The sequence below is a fragment of the Emydura macquarii genome, unplaced genomic scaffold (genome assembly GCF_026122565.2).
Source record: "Emydura macquarii macquarii isolate MOO-44397 ecotype Brisbane River unplaced genomic scaffold, CSIRO-AGI_Emac_v2 contig_1348, whole genome shotgun sequence".
In the NCBI taxonomy this organism is placed as follows: Eukaryota; Metazoa; Chordata; order Testudines; family Chelidae; genus Emydura; species Emydura macquarii.
The window spans coordinates 4,014,401-4,035,910 of record NW_027131485.1 but is presented as its reverse complement, the minus strand read 5'-3'; the positions used below and the strand labels follow the sequence as shown (position 1 = coordinate 4,035,910).

Sequence of the window (21,510 nt, the reverse complement as noted above, 5' to 3'; positions counted from 1 at the left end):
TCGTCCTCTCCACAAAGGGAGAAGTGTGTGCAGCAGAGTGTCTTGTTTTGGTAAGGAGTATCTTTTTTTTAAAACGTACCTGTTGCTATGTGTTTATAATAGAGAAGGCAAGGTCGAAGAAACTTGGAGCAGAAAGTGGTGAGGTTTGTGATAGTCCTTAGTTCTTCGGGGAGCTTATTCCACATCGTTGGACCAGACTTGAAGAAAGTTCTGTCTCCCACACAGACAAGCTTTACTCGTATTGTTGAGAATTTCATCATGCCAAAGGAGTGGAATTGTTGACCGCGGTCTTTGTCCCTAGGCATAAGACAATTCTTTAGAAATTTTAGACCCAGGCCATGGAGCAGGCCTTTGTGGATAAGGACTGAGAGCTTGAACTTGATTCGACTAATTCTTAATCAGTCACTGTATTGCCAGCCCCAATCATTCAAAAATCATGACAGCCTCCTACCCCCAAAATCATGACAATGGCTTAATAATACTGAGAACTTTTTATTTTGGTTACTTGCTTTTGAGCCTTCAGGATCCATGCTTTCACATTTTTCTCTGTATCCCTGAGGGCTGGAAACTTCTTTTTTTCTTTTTAAGTGAAAACTGAAATTCTCATATAATCACATGAGATTTTGATGTTTGATGGGAGTTGGTGCTTTAAGGAAAACATCCACTATTTTGAGACTCATGATAAAATTGTGAAAGTTGGCAACATTCCAGCAGGATTCTTCTGAATAAGTTGTGCACACTTTCTACTGCAGGAGTCTTAGAGGAACAATAATCCAGAGCTGAAAAGCAGTTCAAGTTTTGCTTGGTTTGGTTCTTATTTTATGTGAACTGGTGAATCTAATTCTTAGTAACAATAGATTTTATTTTTATGAAAACATAATAGGAATGTTTCTTTCTCTTTCTCTCCCAGCTCAGTATCCTCATGCCCATTATCATCCTGACCATCTCTTGAGACTAATTTATTTATTAAGGAAAAAGTGGCTTTCAACTTCCTCCCAACTTTATACCATTTGGCCAAAATCAATGCAAAAACAAAACAAAAAAACCACCATGATGCCAGAGGAAGAAAGAAATGGTTATATTTATTCCATTTTATTGTATGAAGGCTGGAATTGGAGGGAAAAGATGAAATTTCTGGAGGGGCCTAAATTGGGAAGAACCCTGAGTTTCAGGAATACAAGCCTAGAGTTAGCGGCTGATAAACAACGAGCAGGGGCACAGAATGTACAACACTGGTCTCTCAGCATGTTTTATGCAACTCTGTTTCTTGCTACTCTGCTGTGTCACTTATCACTAATGAAACACACCTTTACTGAATAAAGGCACTGAAGCAGAGTTGGTGATACTGAGAAGGCAAGGCATGGAAGGGAAACTCTAGTTTTATTCAATAAAACATTTTCAGAAATAATTAGGATTTTAGTTGTGAAACCTTATTCTGTTGTCTGGCCGTAGGGTTATAACTTTACCTGTGGTCTATAAAACTGAAGAGGGTCATGCTATGTATTGCCAGGCATAATGCCACAGAATCACCCCATTTTGGATAATGGTAATTGTGCTCAAAGATTCTGTGATGAAATGATAATGTATATATCCTATACATTGAAGAAGTGATTGTTCCATCCCTCACTGAGGAGTGCTGAATAGTTGTTGACATAAGTCTGCCATAGTGTCACCCACCTTGTTCTTACCTGTTGGAGGGAGAAGGGGGAGAGACATTGTGGCACTGAACACAGCATGGAATTATCAAAATGGTGGACCTGCAGTTGCTTAGGTAATGTGATGACAACATATTTCTCTGCAATGGAAAGATCCAATTCTCTTTCCATTGAAGTCAAGGGGAGTTTTGCTATTCATGTCACTGAGATGAGGATCTCTATAATTCAGTGAAATTTAAAAATATCCATCTGGGTGACATACCTCCTTACAGATATTTGAAAGGGGAGGAAGGACTATTCAATTCCCCAAGCTAAACAGAATTTAGTGCTAGTTCTGATCTGAAGTGGGCATTTCTGTTTTCAGAAATACTATTAGGTATCAATTTCAGGCCATATCTTTAAGTTGATATGGTGAATTTCAAAGTACGTAGGTGACTTCTGCATGATGTCTCCTTAATTTACATGTGACTGTGGTGAAACACAAACCATGGAACATATATTGGTCTGTTGGCTCCTGAAGGAACTGTGTACCATGGAAGATCTTGCCAGGGCTACAGATAGGGCCATATCGTGTGCCCAACACTGGAAAAATCTAAGACAGTGATGGAAGGACATTAGAAGAAACAGCAGCATTACTTTTGAAAGTGGATTAACAAAAGCAGCTGCTAAAAGATCCTTCTAGATGCAGAAAGCATGCTAGTGAGAGCAAATCATAAACAGGGAAAAATTCAAGAAGGAGTCCAGGTACAGATATAGGCAAATGAACTCCTGTGCCCTTGCACAGGATGAAAAGAAAGGTAGCCCTCTGTTTTGCGTTATAATGCAGTGAATCAGTACCCAGATTCACATTAAAATACTTCCTTGTAACAGTTGCGCATTACCTGGAGTAATCTAGTTAGGTGTGTTTTTCATTTATCAACATGTCACTATATTTATGTGCTAATTTAGGTGCCTCCATAAAGAAACTGCTGGACATTTATCATAGTATTGGCACAATAAAAACAAAACATTCTTTGCAATGTAACAAAAGACTTTGAATTCATTGCCTTTGCTTAGTTTTTCACTATTTTTAATTTTTTCAAATGAATTCTCAGATCATCTTGCATTTAATATAATTCAAATCCTACACTTACTTATTTAACATCCTGTCAAAATTGTACCTTAATGTCTATCCACAACCCTGGTCAAATTAAAAATAGTGTGTGCTGTCAGGGCTGTAGTTGTCAGGGGCTGTAGAATGTAGTTATTTCACTTGTCATTTCTTGTTACCTCTTTCTTTCACCCATGATCACTGAGTGGATAAAATATTTAAAAGACTGTGCTGTGTTCTATCAAATGCAGTCGAGATGAACAACAGAGGCTGTCAGCAGAAGAGGTCATCAGGCAATTTCACTCTTTGCTTTCTTTTGAGGCCTTTGTAATCCAAGTATTATGCAAATAGGCCAAGCACATAGTTTGATCCATAGTTTGTTTAATATATAATGTGTGTTTTAAATAAAAGACTTTGGTATGCATCCCTGGGATTATAATGACATGCTTACGTTATATAACATTTTGGGTTTCAGAGAAGTTGCTAGAGCATAAAATGGTCCTTCGTGTGTGTGGTCCAGTATAACTAATGATTTAAAAATGAAGTCAGCTCTTTTTATACACGTATATTTTACGAATACCTAATGTTAATTAGAAGAGCTTTTTATCTACAAGATAGAAATAGGGCCTTTCACAGACAAACACAGCAGTTAGTTGTCTAAAGTGGCCTGTAATTTGGATCTGATTTTCAGGGGTGCTGAGCATCAACCTTTCCAGATGAAGTCGATGGTCTGCACATTTGAAAATCAGTCCCGAAGTGTTTAAAGTTGGGTTCTTAAAACTCCAGGCTCTCAAAATTACAGGCCACCTCTGTAAATTTTGCCTTAGTTACTTAGGTCAGAGTCCCAGTCCTGCAAGTTCTTGCATGCAGACTGGCTGCTGCACCTGTGTAGAACTCCACTGAAGTCTAACATGGCAAGCAGAAATGCCTGGCAGCAAATCTCAGAGCCCAGATCTACAGACTCAGGCTCACGGGGCTTGGCTATGGGGAAAAAATAGCTGTGTAGACATTTGGGCTCAGGCTCCATGGGCTTCAGAGCCTGAGCTCCTGCCCAAGTCCGACCATCCACATAGCTGTTTTTAGTGTTGTGGCATGAGCCCTGAAAACCCAAGTCTCTGGACCTGGACTCTGAGACATGCTGCTACGGGTTTCTGTTTGCCGTGTAGATATACCGTAAGTGCTTTGCTGAATCAAGATCTATGTCAGAAACTTGACAATGAGACTGATCATGAGCTCTTGACTCAAACAAAATTCCCATTGAGGTCAAGTCAGGTAACTTTGCTGGGTTCTACTTGAGTAAAGAGTGGTGGCTCGTGGTTCTGAAACATGCCCAAAAGCTAGAGCGCCCAGTGTGTTCGACAAGACAAAAACATCATGTCTACCACTGGGGAATTATTTGAACCTGAGTATGTATGGTGTTTGTATAATGTTCTAATCTCTCTGAGTAGTGTCACTCTAGTCGGAGGCAACATTTCCATTAGTAGCCCCTGCTGGGAGGTTTTATAACCCTGAGAATTCATGCTGAGCTGAATCATATCATTTAAAAAAAGAAATGGAAACAGCAAAAAAATCAAATATATGTACAGTGACACATATATCATTTCATATATATATATATATATATATATATATATCTATATATGATATATATATATATAATTTTCTCAACTGTGTGAAGGAAACAGTTGTTATTATTTGTATTGCAGTAGCACTGGAAAGCTTCAGCTGAGATCTAGGTCCCATTGTGCTAGGTGCTGTACATAAACATAGTGAAAGATAATCTCTGCCCTGAGGAACTTTAGCTAAACAGACAGTGTGGGAAAGGAAAACAGGCACAAAGAGGTGAACTGATTTCTCTAAGTTTCAGAGCATATACATAGATCTTGACCCAGCAAAGCACTTAGACTTCAATAGGGCTAGAAATAGAACCCAGGTGTCCTGAGTCTCAGTCCAACACCTGGCCACCTGACTACACTGCCTCTTTGTCCGAACAACGACTAAATGTATGGAAGAGCGTGTTTTCAGATGCTAAAGCTCACACGTAACTTTGATTTCTCTTTTTATAGGCACTCTTTCCACCAGCAGGTAATAACTGATGATATTTGACTTTATAAGTTGCCTCCTGCAGACTAACTGCATATTTTTGATAAGCTTAATAAGCAGAGTCAGTTTAACCCTTGAGTTGTCTCACTCACAGCGTATGAATGATACCCCTGACCTGCAATATAATCACACCAGGCATTCCTTTTTCATAATATTTAAGTTTTTCATTTATCTTGTAATTGTAATAGGACACCAAGAAGTGAAGTAAATTATTTTCTTTTTCATAGGCATTATAAAAGGGATCTGGAATGGTGCATCTGAGTGTGGTATACAAAAGAATATATGTCCTCCTTGCCTGAAAAGCTGTCTGTGTTTGCAAGAATTTAGAGGAATGTTGCAGGTATATGATTGCACATATGTACACTATATACATAATTATACATAGTTACGGTAATCATGTCAATATGAGATTGAAAAAAAGACTACTTTCAATAAATCCCAAGGAAATTCAAATGAGAATATCTACATTAAAAGAACATTAAGGATTTGATACAAACACCAAAGTAATTCATATTCAAATACCAAAGAAGAATGAGGTGTCATGAGAAAATTGTCTGATTTTAGCTATTTAGCATTTAATCCCCAATTATGAATTTCCTTGACTTTGTAAATTTCAGTGTAGGTTTTTGGGAAAGAATAAGCTTCATAGTGCTGAATGATTAAATGGCTGAAACATGAATCCAGTGACTCTTTTAATCATGCACCACTCTTTTGGCAAAATGATGGCTACTCTTACCCTTCAAAAAACATAATCACAGCATAAGGATTGTCATGACTACTGGGCACACTGCATCTTAGACCTTCTTGAGAGACTCTCGTAGGTAACAGACCTGGCTTCCTGCACTTCACTTGTGGTGGAATCATGCCGGCCAATTCCTCTCAGGCTATGTACACACCACAGCATGTGTCAGGTTTAAGTTATGTTGCTCGGGAGTGTGAAGAAGACACCCCCTGAGCCACATGAGTTACACAGACCAAACACCGGTGTGGACAGCGCCATGTTGGGGGGAGACATAGCTACCGCTGCTCATAGGGCTGGAGTAATTAAGTCAAGGGGAGAGCTCACTCCCGTCGGTTCAGACGTCTGCAGTAGCAGCCCTATAGCAGTACAGCTTCACCAATGCAGCTGCGCCACTGTAAGCTCTGTAGCTTACAAGGCCATAGCCTCAGACTGGATCTCTGGGCTGGAGCTTCCCTGGTTCCCAATCATGTTAACGACACAGGCCCAACTCTGCTTGGACACCTGCAAGAGTTTTCTTTTGGTTGTCTGTGCCAACATACTTTTTCCGTGACCACAGAAAGAGCATTTTCAAAGCAAAGCCTTGTTTATTCATTCCCAATGGTACAAGGGCTGGAGAGCAAAGGGTAAAAGCAATAAAAGGCTACTACATGCGTGGAAATTATTTACACCTTTGTAAATTCCCCCTCAGCCCAGCTAATTCAATTTTTGGCTGGCAGAGAGAAACAGACAGCACCTGCTCACAGCATCTGCTCACAGCCTCAGCTTTTCACTGACACACCCTGATTAGCCTCTCCTAGCTCATCTAAATCCTCTCCCTTTCTAGGTCTTTGAGATTTAGAATCCACTTTGGTCCCAGGCTTTAGCCTTGGGAAGTTTAATCCATTTCAGCCTGGATGGAGCTGGAGAGGTGTATTCCCTATTAAACAGCTTTTCCATTATTTTCTCTAGGACTCTTATTTAGCCATTGGTTTATTTCTTTTTTAGGTCTCCCTTAACAGCCTCCTTGGTTAAACTTATGTCACTCAGGCAAGTTAATATCAAACAGCTAGCTCAAGGGGAATATGATATTTATTAAAAACACTACACATAACCCCTTCATTCTTTAGAGGGAACCTAATGCAAATTCCCCACCATCAGCAGCACCCCAAATTAAGGCTTAAATCCATTCAGCTGTATTTACTCCCCCAAACCCACTTTTAGTGGTGAGGTGTGGGGAGGGGGGAAATCTTAGACCCTGACTTTGACTGATGTAAATCGAGATTAGCTTTATGGAAGTCAGTGGAGTTACACTGATGAACACCGAAATGGGGCAGTGCTGGCTGCCAACCTGAAAATAGTACTGTTGAACATACTAGTATTTTATTGTGTTTTTTTCCAAGTGCAGTAAGAAGAAAAATGCCCTGGTTGTAAAGATGATGGGCCAGATCCTTTGCTAGTGTAAGTCACTGTCGCTCCATTGGACTCAACAGAGTTACAGCAGTTTACACCAGATGAAAATGTGGCATATTGCATTTGATGTGATTTTTCTATAGTAATATTTGGTTTGGTTTGGGGTAGTGCCGAAAGGCAAATCTTGAACCCCATTGCAATAGGCATTGTAGAAACATATAGTAAATGATAGTGCCAGCCCCAAAAGGACCTTTGCATGGTATAGTAACTGTTGCACATACTTCAGACAAGATGTACTGATATATTTCATACAGTATCTCCCAGTGCTCCATACATGGGTCTCTTGTTGAAATCAGTGGGATTTCCACATTTGGAACATTTGCAAGATTGACCTCTAGATGTGTCTCAAAAATATGAAATTAAATGATTCTAGTAATATCACTTGGAGTCAAAAGAAGTTGCAATCTTGACATTTAATGAATGGACATAATACTTGTATGGCTCCAACTCAGGGTGAGACAGGGTCACTTCCAATCCTGCTCTGGAGCCATTACAAAATGATGAAAAGCTTTTCGGTAGCTTTATATTTTTTCATAAGTTGGTAGCCAGCACTGACATTAAACTGTTCTGGGAGAGTAACAATAGGAGCAGTAAAGGTCATATAGCAGATGAATCTAACTCAGGGTAGACTGATAGAACCAGAAGACGCCTGTGAACCTGCAGCAACTGTGAGAGAGAGCGGAAACCACAACGTTGCGAGGGCCAACTTTCATCTTTTCATTTTGTTGAAGTCTGAATTGGAGATTCTACCTCTTGCTGCAATCTGAGATGGCTGTAGCAGACAGCTGCAAAGATGAAACTTCTTGAAAGGAAAAATATCTGAAAAACTGAAGTTGTGACGGTCAAAGTGTTCGATTTTGCGGTTGTAGTGTTAGCTTGGTTACATCTTAAGAATAATGCAGTGCGTGTGTGGGTGCGTGGGTGCGTGTGCCTGCCTGCCACCTATCAGGAACACCTTTCCTCTTTCGCTCTGCCTCATTGACACTCTGTCTCTTCAAATGTCATTTGAAAACAAACACATCCTTCCCCCCTTGCGGATGACTTGTGATTTCTCTCCCTCTCAGCTATTATTTAGTGTCTTCTGCTGTAAGGGTGATATTTAACATGCAAAGGCATTTTTAGAACACAGCTTGCAAGAAAGACCTTAATAGTAATAATAATACGTCTGTCTTACCCTGACATGGAACCTTTTTGCCTGCTGGATCCCAAAGCGCTTTACAGACTGTGGGCCCAGTGCTGTCACCCTGTTCCCATGGGCTGTAGACCACATATCTGGGATGACTCGAGAAGCATAGTGCTCCTCAGTGTAAAGAACTGGAGCGGAACTGGTCCCTATATTCACACAGAGCCTGGCTGTACCTGCCCCTTCTCCATTCATGGCACACACGGTGTTGAAGGCACAAGGAGCCTTCCCAACCTTTGCTTGGCCACAATGGAGCCAAGCACTAGTTGCAGGCCTTGCAACCCTCTCTGCACTCATGGGGGTGGAGACCACCCTGAGGGTTTAAGGAGCGATGGGGAAGAGAAAGGACCAGGATCCTGCCCTTTCTCTGTATTGGTCCGTGGAGTGAGGCTGGTGCAAGGAGGAGGTAAGCTGAACCGTGCAGAAGTGTGTACCAGTTGCTGTGTTCCTCCAGCACGACAGGGAGACTTTGGGAGGCATTCTGTCTGATTGGGGGTAGAGTTGTACCGCTCCAGGGCAAGCAATGTTAGGCTGTGCCTTAAAGGTGCTACACAGCCCACAGGAATCTCTTCACTAGAATGCAGCACATGACTGGGACACAAAATAGTGCACAGTGCTGGAAGGGGAAGAGAGTTGCCTAGTGTGTTTAGAAAGGGGCCCGAGCTGTAAAATTCAGATCTGACTTCAGATCTGAACTTTTGCAAAGTTTGAAGGTGCTTGCTCATCCAAACTGAACCTCTGCTTGAGTCCTTGGAAGGATGCCTATCACTACACTTCTCTCTTTTTCCAGTTTTAATGAATTCCAATAAAACGCGCGCTGTTATGACCCTTCCATCTGGGGTTGTGTCAGTTTGGTCAGCTTGCTGACTCTAATCCACTGGACTATCAGAAGTGACAGCGACAGCAATGCATTACAAATTCCACACACACCCTCCTCCTACACTGAAACCTTGGATTAATTGCAAATAACTACACAATTGCAATGTGAAGGTTCCAATATACATGCATAAAAATCATGAAATGCAGTGTTATAGAACTCATGTCAAATGCAGTTTGGGCCCCCTCTGCAGTTGAATTATTTGCATTAGTGTATATGAGTGATGCTTATTTCACTGTCTTTAATATTGGCCTGAGTGACGCCATTGTGTGCAATCAAGCCATGTTTGTAATGAAACCCAATGCCATAGTTTGGGGTTTCATAAATTCAGCACAGTTTTCATAACTGTAGTGCAAAATGTTTGTTATAACTACAGTGTATTTCAGAGACAAGTGTGCAAATTTGTCCCTTTTATAAAGAAAAACCTTTTAGGAAATGGGAAGTTCAATGATTTGCAACTGGCAGAAAGTCAGACTTTGAGTGTGGTAAATCAGAGTAGCACCAGTGAAGTTAGTGGGGCTATGCCAGTTTATACAAGTGGAGAATCTGTACTAAAATTTCCTTCAAATTCAGGAGAGATGTGCATGTCTTTTGTGCATACATGTACACACCAAACAGAGGCTATGTCTGTACTACAAGCCAGAGGTGTGATTCCCCTGCTTGTGTACACCCACGTGCACTAACTCTTATCAAGCCAGCAAGTATGTAAATAGTAGGGTAGCTGCGGTTGTATGGGTAGCAGCAGCACTGACACACTATAGATGTGCTGAGTATGTACCCACCAGTTTCAGGCAGGCTGGTATTACACACACTCACACTCTGCTGCTGATACCCATGCTACCATGCAAGTATGTGTATGCAAGCAGGGAAATCACACTCCCAGCTTGTAGGGTAGACATAGGCCCATACAGAATGGGAAGATCATTCATCCCATAAAATTCCTGAATGTCTCAGGATCCACACAGATCTCGAAACACCCACTGGGATAAGGACGATCCACACTCGTTCCTTTATAACCCTATAGAAGAACTTGTCTGACCCAGCCACCTCTGACAGCCCTGAACCATCTCCCATCAGTGTGTGTGTGTGGTTGCTTATTTGTTTTCAGTAGAAGATGCTCTAACACTATTTCACAATATTTGTCAACGTAAAACAAATCAGCCTCTTTGGTCAGTTTACAGTGGCACCCCTTAAAATCTTGGTGATTGCCTTAGATAACTTTGTAATTCAGTTACATAATTTGGGCATTTGCAATATACAAGGTATTGCCTATAGAGAACACAGCACTGTACAAGGGAACATTGCAGAGACTGATGTGTCTTGTCTATCTTAGGTAACATTGGAAACAGTAATGTACTTGAGAATAAACATGGGTAAATGGAGTTTACTGACTTCTCCTTTGGCAAATATGGAGTTTAATTTTTGAGTTTACCCACTTTTGATTTAGGGAATATGGAGTTTACCCACTTCTTTTTTTCCCCAATATACCACTGATTGGAAACTTGGTAAGGGCCACCACTGTATTTAAACCACAGGTCGGCAGAAACTGGATAGTTGTTTTTTTTTAATCTTTGCTGGGGGTGGAATTGCATGTTGACCTTGTGATTTTTCATTGGTTCACATAAATACTAACCATAATATATTCCCTGTCATACCTCCAGAGCAAATTGGCACACAAATATGATACATATTGTATCCGGCTCTATTCATAACCTAGATGTTCAAAACCAAAAGTCAAGCACGCAAAATTTTAGAAGGAAAAAAAAAATCCGTGGCCATGTTTTTTTTTCTGGCTTCTGTCCTGATTCCCTTTATTTTAAAATAAATCAGTACCTGCAACAAACAATATAGACTCACCTGTTATCAATCCATGGCATAATATATACAAACACAGCTATTAAACTGAAACTAATTATAACTTTAATTGCTAATTAAATGTGTACCTTGTGTTCTTTGGCCATGAGGTTAGGCATTCCAGTATTCAGAATTGACCTATATTTAGCAAATAAGATATTAATTGGTTGATAAGACTAATTGCAGCACAAAAACATTGTTCTAGCATTACATCCATTAGCTACAGTGCATTATATTAAAATCCTTTCTTATTTCTAAGGGACACTGTTGCAGTCTTTGTGATTTGGAAGTAGTGCAAGGAAGTTTTTCGTGCACAGAGCTCACTGTTTTGTACCTGGGAATTGTTGGTGCCATAAGCATAGTTGGCTTTGGAAATGTTTGAAAGGCCTTTACTGTACAGTATGTGTCAAAAGCTGATGTAAGTGTGATAATGATGGCATGCTACATTTCCAAAGAACTTGCTCCATTATGTCTGTTGCAGACACATCTTCTAACTTAACTTATTGTCCAGATAAATCCTTTGCTGTGTCCTCTCCAGTTACATTAGTCATCTGATATTATATTAGGATGCTATCAGTAAGGGCCCAATTCTGAGAGGTGCTGAGAGCCTGACAATGGGAATAAAGGGTGCTTAACCCCTTCCAGGTGGCACTCAGCACCTTGGAGGACTGGACTGTTGGTGATATCACAGATTCTAATTTAACCTGAACATTAGCTCTGCAGTGAGTTAACTTTTACAAATATTTGTGAAATGTTGAGTAATTTGTATCTCCAGTCTCCTGAATTCTTCATTAGAGAATGGAAGCCAGATACTCAGCTGTTGTAAAACCGCGTAGTTCCATTGAATTCAGGGCCAATTTCCACCAGCTAAGGAGGCAAATATTGATCGGTAAAGAAAAGAAAAAACTTTTCAAGCAATTGCTGCGGGGCAAGTTAGTATTTTTCACCATGTGACTCTGTCTGCCGAACACAAACATCAGCTACTTTCCGAACTGCTCTAAAAATGTTCTCCTATGTGTGTCTAGTCTTTAAGTAGTAGTAGACATTAAGGCAGAGAGAGAGAGAGAGAGTGCTCTCTCAGCAGCCATGCAGAAAAATACATTTTAAAATCAGTATTCTGTTTACTAATTACCTTTGGGAGTGCAAGAAAAGTGAAAGTTTTACAATGGAATCAGCAGAAAAGTTCTATGTTCTATTGAAATTTTGCTGAGTCTGCATGATCCCGTTCTTCAGGAACAGTGTTCTGCAATGCAGATGTCTTGGATTCCCTGAAGGGAGTAAAAAAAATAAATCCTGAAATCCCTCCTGACATGGATTTCTAATCCCCAGTAGTTGGGAGAACCTGGCTAGTCAGCTTCCATGATATTGCATAAGCAGCACTCTGCCAGGATATTCAAGAATGAGGTTGAACTTGGGGCCAAGTATAAATGGATGTTTCTGTATGAGCTATAAGAAAAATCATTCAGATTTCTCCTTTACTATAAGTGTAAACTGTGTTTGGTTTTTTGGTTGTTTGTGCTTAAAATTCAGGAACAAGCAGTCTTTTGTCTTTTGCATCCTTCCTGGTGCTTGCTCATCAGAGTGGCTTCTCCCCTCTTCTCACCTGGGTTGAATCCTAGGTTCTTTGTTGTGACACCTGGTGCTTCCACCCAGGGTGACTCCTCTGTGCCTGGAACACAAGGAGTACTGTCTCTTAACTGTCTTCTTTTAACAAGGAGTATAAGCAACAATCAAAATAAAATAATACAAACCCCAGCAACTGAAATGTTGCATAACAAAATAACAACATACCAAAGAGAGACTTTACTGTGGAGCGGACGCAGAGGATCTAGGGAAGGAAAGGGTTAAGGCTAACTAATAAATGCTAAAACTTTTATAATGCAACAAAATCCCCTCCTCCCACCATTCACAACTGAACCACAGCCCCCAGCTCCCTGCCTAGCACCTTCCCAGCCAGATGAAATGTATAGGGTGAGTCCTGAGATAAGGGTAGCAGACCTGCAAACGTTGGCCAGCTTAAAGAAAGCAAAAGGGATCCTCTTACAGAGTTGTAACCCTGAATAGTAGAGCCCTGTAACCGGACCCAAACCTAAAAGGACCCAACTGCAGGTGTTGCTCTGGGGTGGGTCAGGTGGGAAAAAACACAACCTTCCTGAGGTTGGGTCAGGTTGGCTTTCCTCTTCCTGCCCATGGAGCCAACGTGGTGGCGACTGCGTGTCCTGCTGCTGCTGGCCGTTGTCGGCCCTTTTGTCTCTGAGTCAGGCTGTCCCCTTTCACTGAGGGACTGAGCAATCCTGGCTCATAATTACCCCAGCAAAGTGCCTGTATCAATCACTCCACCAGAAACCTCTCTACTCATCTCAACAGGAGTGTCCAATCCTTCCTGGCCCTGACCCTGACTCTAAGCAGGCTCAGAAATGGCATCTGACAACTCTGGCCATTGCTGTTATAGTTCATAGAGCAAGTCCCCTACAGGTTCAGTCCAGCACTCCGGAAGCTGGCAAACTCCAGAGGGGATTATACATACAGAGACTTCCTTGACCCTTCTGCATAGGGTAAAAGTATGAGCAAAATATTGGAAATTCTTGTTTAAACATACCTATTGTATGATCCTCCCCATCAAATTCACTTACATGAACAACAGACCAAGGACAGATCCAATGGGCCAAATTCTGATCTCAGTTATAGCTGTGCAACTGTGTTACTGAGAGAAGTTGAATCTCTGTGTTGTTCTGGAGCGGTAAAGAAGGAAGAAGCCGCTTTTTCTGTGTGTGTGAATCATGCATTGTCATTTACTGCCAAATGAGCTTTCTTCCCTTTTTCCTTTCCGATTCCTGCCGGCAACTGTTACCTGTCATAGATTGCAAGCTTTGCCACGGTTGCTGTTACGATAATTTGGTGCTTTGTTACAGATGCCCTGAACGTGGCTTTACTGTCTTCCACCTGCAGCTGTTTGTGCTTCTGCTCTGTGCTACAGACTGTGAGCGAAATCTTCAACTGGGGTAAATCGGCACAGCTCTATTGGCTTCAATGCATATACCTTGACTTCAAAAGAGCAATAACTATTTACACCAGCTGATGATCTGGCCTTGTAAGTTATATTTACATTCTGCATGCACAGAATCTCCCTGGAAGTTTTGTTTTCTTGCAGTTCAGGGATTTGTAAATTTTTCCTATGCCCGTTTACTGCACACTGGACTTTTCCTTCCAGTACGGTCCGCTCATCACTTTATCTCATGTTTCTTCATGCAATTATTTATTCCTGGTTTGTGCAGGATCAATCTTAAATAACCACCAGTGGTACATTTTAGAACCAGTCACTTCGTTGTGAGATTGTAGCATTCTTCCATGAGTGTGTCACTCTGTGTGTTTTGGCTTGTTGTGGATATCGTGACCTTAGCTCCACTTAATTTATGTAAAGTACGAACAATTAGCACCAGTACAGTGTTTTACATAGAAAGCTGCAAAGTACTGAAAAAGTGATCCAGTCAAATAGTACTGGTATGAGATGTACAGTAGATGAGGTAGCTACTATGTAAATCTCCATACATGACTATTTTTGCACCTCAGTTCTGATCTATGATAACCCTGATATTCTAAATCTGTTCCTCTTATGCAGAATCTGAACATTATTCTCTATTCATCCGATTATACATATGTCATTTAGGTAGTTTATATTTGTGATGGGATCCCCAGGGTGGAATCTGGAACTGGGGTACCGCTGGGCCCCCCTAACCCTCCTGGGCTGTCTTTCACAATGCTTTGCTAGTGACAAGTAGCAAACCCTTCCAGATGCTGTTATCACCTAGCACAACAGCATGTGGACCCCACACCCAGCTAGATTGCATGAATGCCCCTCGATGCACTTATGAATCACACAGAGAAAGGCACCAGCCAATTCCCCTGAGCTTCTCAGCCTTGCACCCCAGGACTATACTGTCTTGCACTGGTCAGAAGCCTAGCCAGTGTAAGTTCATTACCCAGTCTGCCCCTTCCTCAATGTGGAGAGGACACACACTAGCCTTTGTGTACTGAGCTGAGATTTCCCAAGCACTTCAACCAAATCACAGTTTTAGGTGAAATATAAAACTGATTTATTAACTATGGAAGGATAGACTTTAAGTGATTATAAGTAGCAGGCATAGAGATCAAAGCTGGTTACTTAAGAAACAAAAATGAATTTGCAGTCCAAATTCTACAAAATAAACAGGATTTGAATCAAGCAGTGTCTCACCCTGACAGATGATATTAGCAGGTTTCTGTTCCTCAGTACACAGGCTGGAACTGCCTTCCAGCCCAGGACCACCCTGCCCCAGTTCAAAGTCTTTGTCCTCCCAACGTTTCTTCCAGGTGTTGAATTGGGGGGAGGAGAGAGGCCAAGTGATGACATCACTTCCCCTCTTTTATAGTTTTTCTAGGTTGCTGAAAAGATCTATGCTTGTGACGTGGGGCCCACTTGGTCAAGCAGTGTCCATTGTCTATGTGCTTTCTCTGAAAAATTTTCTGGGATAGCCATTGGGAGAGTGGATTCTCTTTAATGGGCCATTAGCATGTCTGGCTACTCCATTGTTGTTCGCGTTCCCAACCCCAGAACATATTGTAGTAATACACACATAGCTAAACTTTATAACTTCACATACAATGATAGTACACACAATCCAATAGGAGATTAATGTTTGACAGATCAAGACTTTTAAAATGATACCTCACAAGGCATACTTTGTATGAAACTTATCATAATTATAGAACAGTGGTGAAAGTGGGGGTTCCGGCGTGCTGCTTTGAGGTACAAAGTACCACAATATCATATACTAGCAACATGGTGAACCTCAAAAATTAGAGACAAAATTTTCAAGTCTGGGGGCCTAAAGTTAGGTCCTTAAGGAAATCCACCTTGAGACACATAAGTGCCCTGATTTTCAGAAGTGCTGAGCACCAGCAGTTCCCAATAAAGGCACTCTGATTGGGGGGGGGGGGGAAGTCCTAGATGTTTTGCAATGATGTTAATCTGTAATTCGGAGCAGCAATCTATAGCCAAGTACTGCAGCAATATGTGGCCAGAATTGGAAGTCTTTAATCAGTGGTTTTCAAATTCTTCTTAGAGTAAATCTTGAAGTTCTTGCTCTGTTGTTACAGTGGGTGGGTGGAATTTTTAAATGTCTAACAGAATCATGCATTGTCTATATGGGGAATGTGATCAGCATAGCTACTAGAGAATAGGCTATTCTGCAATAGCTATTTTGGAATAGTTCACCATGTGGATGCTCTATTCCAGAATAAAAGTGACTTTACTCTGGAATAATTCCTGCAATTACAAAGCAGAGTAATTATTCCAGCATAAAATCACTTTAATTCTGCAATAGAGTGTCCACACACAGGAGTTATTCCAGAATAGGTATGCTGCTCAGTTTTCCCCATGTTGATAAGGTTTTCAACACTGAAATCTCATAGAAGGTCTAGGGGGAGTTGAATCCCTAATTCCCTTAAGAGCTTTTTAAAATCTCACCCTTTATTTTCAGGCAAACTCTTAGTGACTACAGTGGAAGTTTGCCTTAGTAAAAATATGAGGATGGACTTCAGGAACTAGCCCAGTATTTATATATTTTTTGTACTGCAGAAGTCTTTGTTAAAATAAAATAATCCACTTCACCAAATTTGATCCATATTAAATTTCAGATCTATGAAATCATTTACTCAGTAGTTTTCAGTCCTCGATCTTCAATATGACTTAATGCTTATTCATTTCTTAATGAAGTTTTGCTTTTAAACGATTCACAATCCTTTTCATTTTGATTGTGCCTTACAGAAACTTGGAATAGGCCTTGGGATCTTTTCTCTATCCAGCTTGTCATTCCAGATGGCTTTGCATTTCCACAGCAGATGAGATGCTCTGGTCATGGCAGTGGAGCCAGATGTATTTACTGATCTGTTTTGCCAATCTCTTAGATCCTTACAGCAGGCTTTTTTACGTTTGAAGAGTTTACATTTACGATGGCTTTGATATTCTTATTTTATTTACTATTCATTATCAGTAATTATTTATGACACGCTGTTTGAATTCTTGAGAATTTTCAGTTTTTCTGTGTTTTTAATAGTAGCTTGAGCTCTCTTGTTGTTTTGTTATTGCGGAAGCATCTAGCGGCCCGGCCCAGCCCAAGATGGCCTCATTGTTCTATGCATTATACAAACATATAATTCTGACAGTGGTTCCATCAAAGTTTTTCTGACCAACCCTAGTCTTTACAAATGTATCTTGTGCTCTTACTCCACTTTCAGGTGCATTATTATGTTTTACTAAGTTTGAGGGGGAGTACACAGCTTGACTTTCTGATTCCAGAGTGAGTTAGAAAAGGCATTGGGTCAGATCCTTAATTTGTGTAAATGAGGTCAGTTCTGATTTCAGTTACTTTTAACTTGTAAACTGAGTAAATTTGATCTGGATGTCATTGAGAGACAATAAATGTGGAACTCTACCCCATGCCATGTCGAAAATCCCTTCTGAATGGATGTTGTTTGCTGCATTTGTATTACAGTGGTAATTTTCCTTGAAAATGTACACATCAGATCAAATAATATTCTGAATTTTACTCCTCCTTATTTCTATTTTGTGATTTCTGAACTTGCTGCAAGATTTTAGGCATATTAGGTTAAATATCTATGAACCAGACAGAGAGTTTTAGGTTACCAATTCCAAACTTCTAATGTCAGTCTACGGGAATATCATTACTGTCACTTCTAACACTGAGGCTTAGACTAACCTTTCAGCTAAACACTCATAAAGTCACAGCCTGTCAGAATAGCATTACTGTCATTTCTAACACCTAGTCTAATAGGCAAAACCTCAGATCATGCCTGAAATATTAACTAATATACTCTCTTGTAATGATAGGATGATCAACTCTCTGTCAATCAAAGCTTTTAATCTAAGCCTCCAGATCACTCGTAAATGATACTACCATTATCTAAAACAAAGTAGGTGTTTTCTTATTTCTCATACATTTTCACATTAGAAGAGTAATACAAGATGACACATCCATGCCATGAACTTTATAGACTCTATGGACTGGATCAGACAACCCATACTCACATTGGTGAATTCTTACTCATACAGGTAATCCCACTGACTCCAGTAGTAATACTTGGGTGAGTAACTGTTCGTGTATGTAAATCAGAGAGTCAAATCAGACCCTGTAAAAGAAAGCACTGATAAAATAATACTATAACAAAGGTCTTGGATTTCATCAGGATTTTTGTTTGTGACCTACTGGAGACCCAATGAATGGCACCAAGTTTTGATTTGGGTGTCTCTCACTATAGGAAGAAGAATCTTTCATAAAAGACATTAGACTCCCCAGAACTGTGGTATAATGTACACTTTGATTCGCTCCTACTCTAATTTAAGTCACAATATTATTTGCTGGATATTTATTTTCCTCTGACAAAAAACTGAAAATTCAAGATTGTGTCCCTGAGGGTAAAGAAAGAGACTGGGCTTTTATTCTTATTTACAACTAAAGCCTCTTTACACCACTCTGGCCAAGTGCCTTTGGTGGAAATGGTACTTATTGTGAGCCTGTTTCTCAAAATGCCTGTTTGTCATTTCGTACAGTGTAACTCTTCAGTGAATGATATGCAGCATCTCCAGTCATCACGTGGCCTTTCATGACAAAACTAGAGATGCGCCAGACCATTTTGGAAACCCAGTCAGACCACAATCAACTCTTTTGCTGCTGTAAGTACTCTTTGAAGTAGTGCTGCAATGTCAGAATTGCTCAACAGCTGGTGTGGCAATATCATTGCAAAAATTACTACCTTCTGGAGTCAGGAATTCTGAGCATGTCATGGCCCATTGGTTTGCTCAGTCTTTTGGTAGTAGATAGTTCAAGGCTGGGTCACCTCTAACACAGTGCAACCCTTAGGAATGTTGAACATTTTTTTTAATAAACTATTCTGAAGTTTTCATTTCATATTTGGGTATTTGGAGTAAGACAAGCGTGTCTTTAATGTACATGGTAACAAACCTTTTAAACCAATAGTTCCCAACCTGTGGCCTGCGGGGTCTTTCAAAGTGGACCACTGCTCCCCTCCCATGGGCTGCAGAAGGGAGCCGCTGCCTAAGAACCCAGGAGGAGTGCCTTGCTGGTACAGACTCCTTGCTCCTGCCAAGGGGACAGGAGATCAGCGCTCCGCTCCCCCTGACTGTAGCAAGGAGTACGGCAAAGTTCTCCACCTGGGTCCCTAGGCACTGGGGATCCTGCTGGAGCCAGAAGGAGGGGAGCACTAATCTCCCATCCCCCTGGCTGTAGTAGGGAGCCACTGCCTAGGACCTGGGTGGAGCACACGGGGCTACAGGAAGCGTGCCGTTTCCCTGCTGCAGCCAGGGGGACAGGAGATCAGCGAAGAGGAGAACTCCTTCCATCTGGCTGCAATGGGGGGCTGCTGGAGGAGACTGATGGCCTTCAGGGGTTCTAAAAATGATATCTGTGGCCCCGAGCCAAAAAGGCTGGGAACCACTGTTTTAAACTGTACATTCAGCTAGATCCTCGGTGTGAATGAATATAGGTCCACTGAGGAAAAATCTATGCCAATTTGCACTATCTGAAGGCTTGACCTATACAAAAAAGTGAGACTTGTTTGTAAGGCTCATGTATGAGGAGCACAGGAAAGTCATCTTGTACAGGATAATAAAGGCTTATGGTCAGAGGAGGTCAGTTCAGAAAACTCCACCTTCATTGAACCTAATTTCTTTGAAGCCAAAGAGAGCATTTACATTGATATAAATGGGCTTTGGCTTAGGCTATGTCTACACTGGCAAGGTCGCCGCCATCAAATCGACTTATCTGGATCGACTGAGTGGTCAGTGAAGACCTGCTCAGTCAATCCAGAAGTCGATGTACTAAAACCTCCGCCTCAATTGGCGTAGCGCTGCATCGACGGGAACATGGTTCCCGTCAGCGCAATGCAGTGAAGACGGCGTGCAGAAGAGAAACACAGAAGTCGACGGGAGTTATGTAAGTTCTTTGTGTAATTCCCGTTGACTGCTGCTGAATCGCCGAGGTAAGTGTAGACCAAACCTTAGGCGCTTGCTCAATGACAATGGTGGTGTTTCTGTGTATTAAACACACAATATATACATAGACGTTATTCAGTGATATCTTTTACACTATACGTTTTACACTATATGTTATACGTTATTACATATACGTTATTCAGTGATATCTTTTACACTAGGTTTATGGTTGCTTAGTAGTAGGGTATGGTACAGTTACCAAAGGCACAACCTTAAAAGACAGGGCTAGTGGTACAGCTTGTCAACTGAAAGCCAGACTTGCTACATGCATGAAATCACAGACAAGTTTGATGGGATGTGACATCTGTAAGATGCTTTTAACTTATCAACGGGGACTGCATTAAGATGAGACTGAAAAAAGTGATTCTCTCTAGGCATCATTTTGATGGTTGAAAAAAAATCACAGAACTGTACGCTCTCAAATGACTGCGCTATAATGACTATGACATCAGGAATAAATAGGAACACCCGGGCACCTAGATTTGCAACAGACACATCAGATTCCAAGCCTTTTCATTTAACCTCAGAAGGGCAGGTTTTGGATTATAGAATGCAGGAAATGCCCAAAACAAGAACTCCCCAGTCAATTAACACATTTTATTTATACTTCCGACGTGGTTTTTTTCCTGTACATTGAAGGCCATTCCCATGAAACTCTGGGCTTCCATGTGGGGATTCTGCTCTCCAATGCTGCTCTGAGGAGTCCTATTTGCCCCCGTGGGCAGCATGGCTCCATTACAAGCCATGCTGCCACTGAATGTGTCCTTCCTCTTTTTTCTGCTACCCTCTGTGCCTGGAAAGTGGAAACCATACAGAAATAGTGTCGGCATTAATACTGCTCTAACTCCAGCGCAGATTTCTGTGTGGAAATCTAGCTGGTTCTGAAGGAAGCATGTTATGGAGAGAGTGTTGCTCTGCCACTCTGCACTCTATTGGCCTCTTCTCTACCCTTGGCAAACCAGATTCATTGAATCTATGGAGTGCGCAAAGAAACACAACTGTGTTCGTGGCTGATTACTTCTAAAGCCGTGAATGATGTGGAATGTAGTTTCTTCAGAGTCTGCCTGACACCCGCCATATTATCACCATAGTTGAGATTTGCTGGGGTGTGCTGTAGCTATCGATCTCCTGTGTTCAACTAAATGAACTCCACCAAAACAACAGAAAAGGTTTCTCAGTTAATGGTTTCTTTGTTTGGAAGTATGCCAGAGACAGCGTTTGGTGAGTCTCAGAGTACGATAGGAAATGTTTATATTGAATTTAGCATTTAGTTAATTTGGTTTTGTATTGTTTTTGATTGCTTCAATATTTGTAGCAGTTTGGTAGCAGCAGTGCTTATACCAATCACTAGGGGTAGCTGTATAGATTATGGATCTGAATTAGTTATTTCTGTCTGTGTAAAGTGGGTCTAAAATGCTATCAAATCAAAATTCTCTATTCACCTACATGGCTGGTAGCATTTTTTACCCAGTTTGCACAGTTCTAAA

General features: G+C 41.0%; 2 long non-coding RNA genes across 3 annotated transcripts in view; one reads left to right on the top strand and one right to left on the bottom strand.

Annotated features, from left to right (window-relative positions):
• Positions 1-2,250, bottom strand: part of LOC137155013 (uncharacterized) — a 50,314-nt gene extending 48,064 nt beyond the window's left edge. The window contains exon 1 of the long non-coding RNA XR_010920322.1: positions 80-2,250. This is a non-coding gene — a long non-coding RNA (uncharacterized lncRNA). The remainder of the gene's footprint in view (positions 1-79) is intronic.
• Positions 1-21,510, top strand: part of LOC137155012 (uncharacterized) — a 234,411-nt gene that overhangs the window by 192,626 nt on the left and 20,275 nt on the right. For both annotated transcript variants that reach the window (XR_010920321.1, XR_010920319.1), the window contains exon 3: positions 18,563-18,685. This is a non-coding gene — a long non-coding RNA (uncharacterized lncRNA). The remainder of the gene's footprint in view (positions 1-18,562; positions 18,686-21,510) is intronic.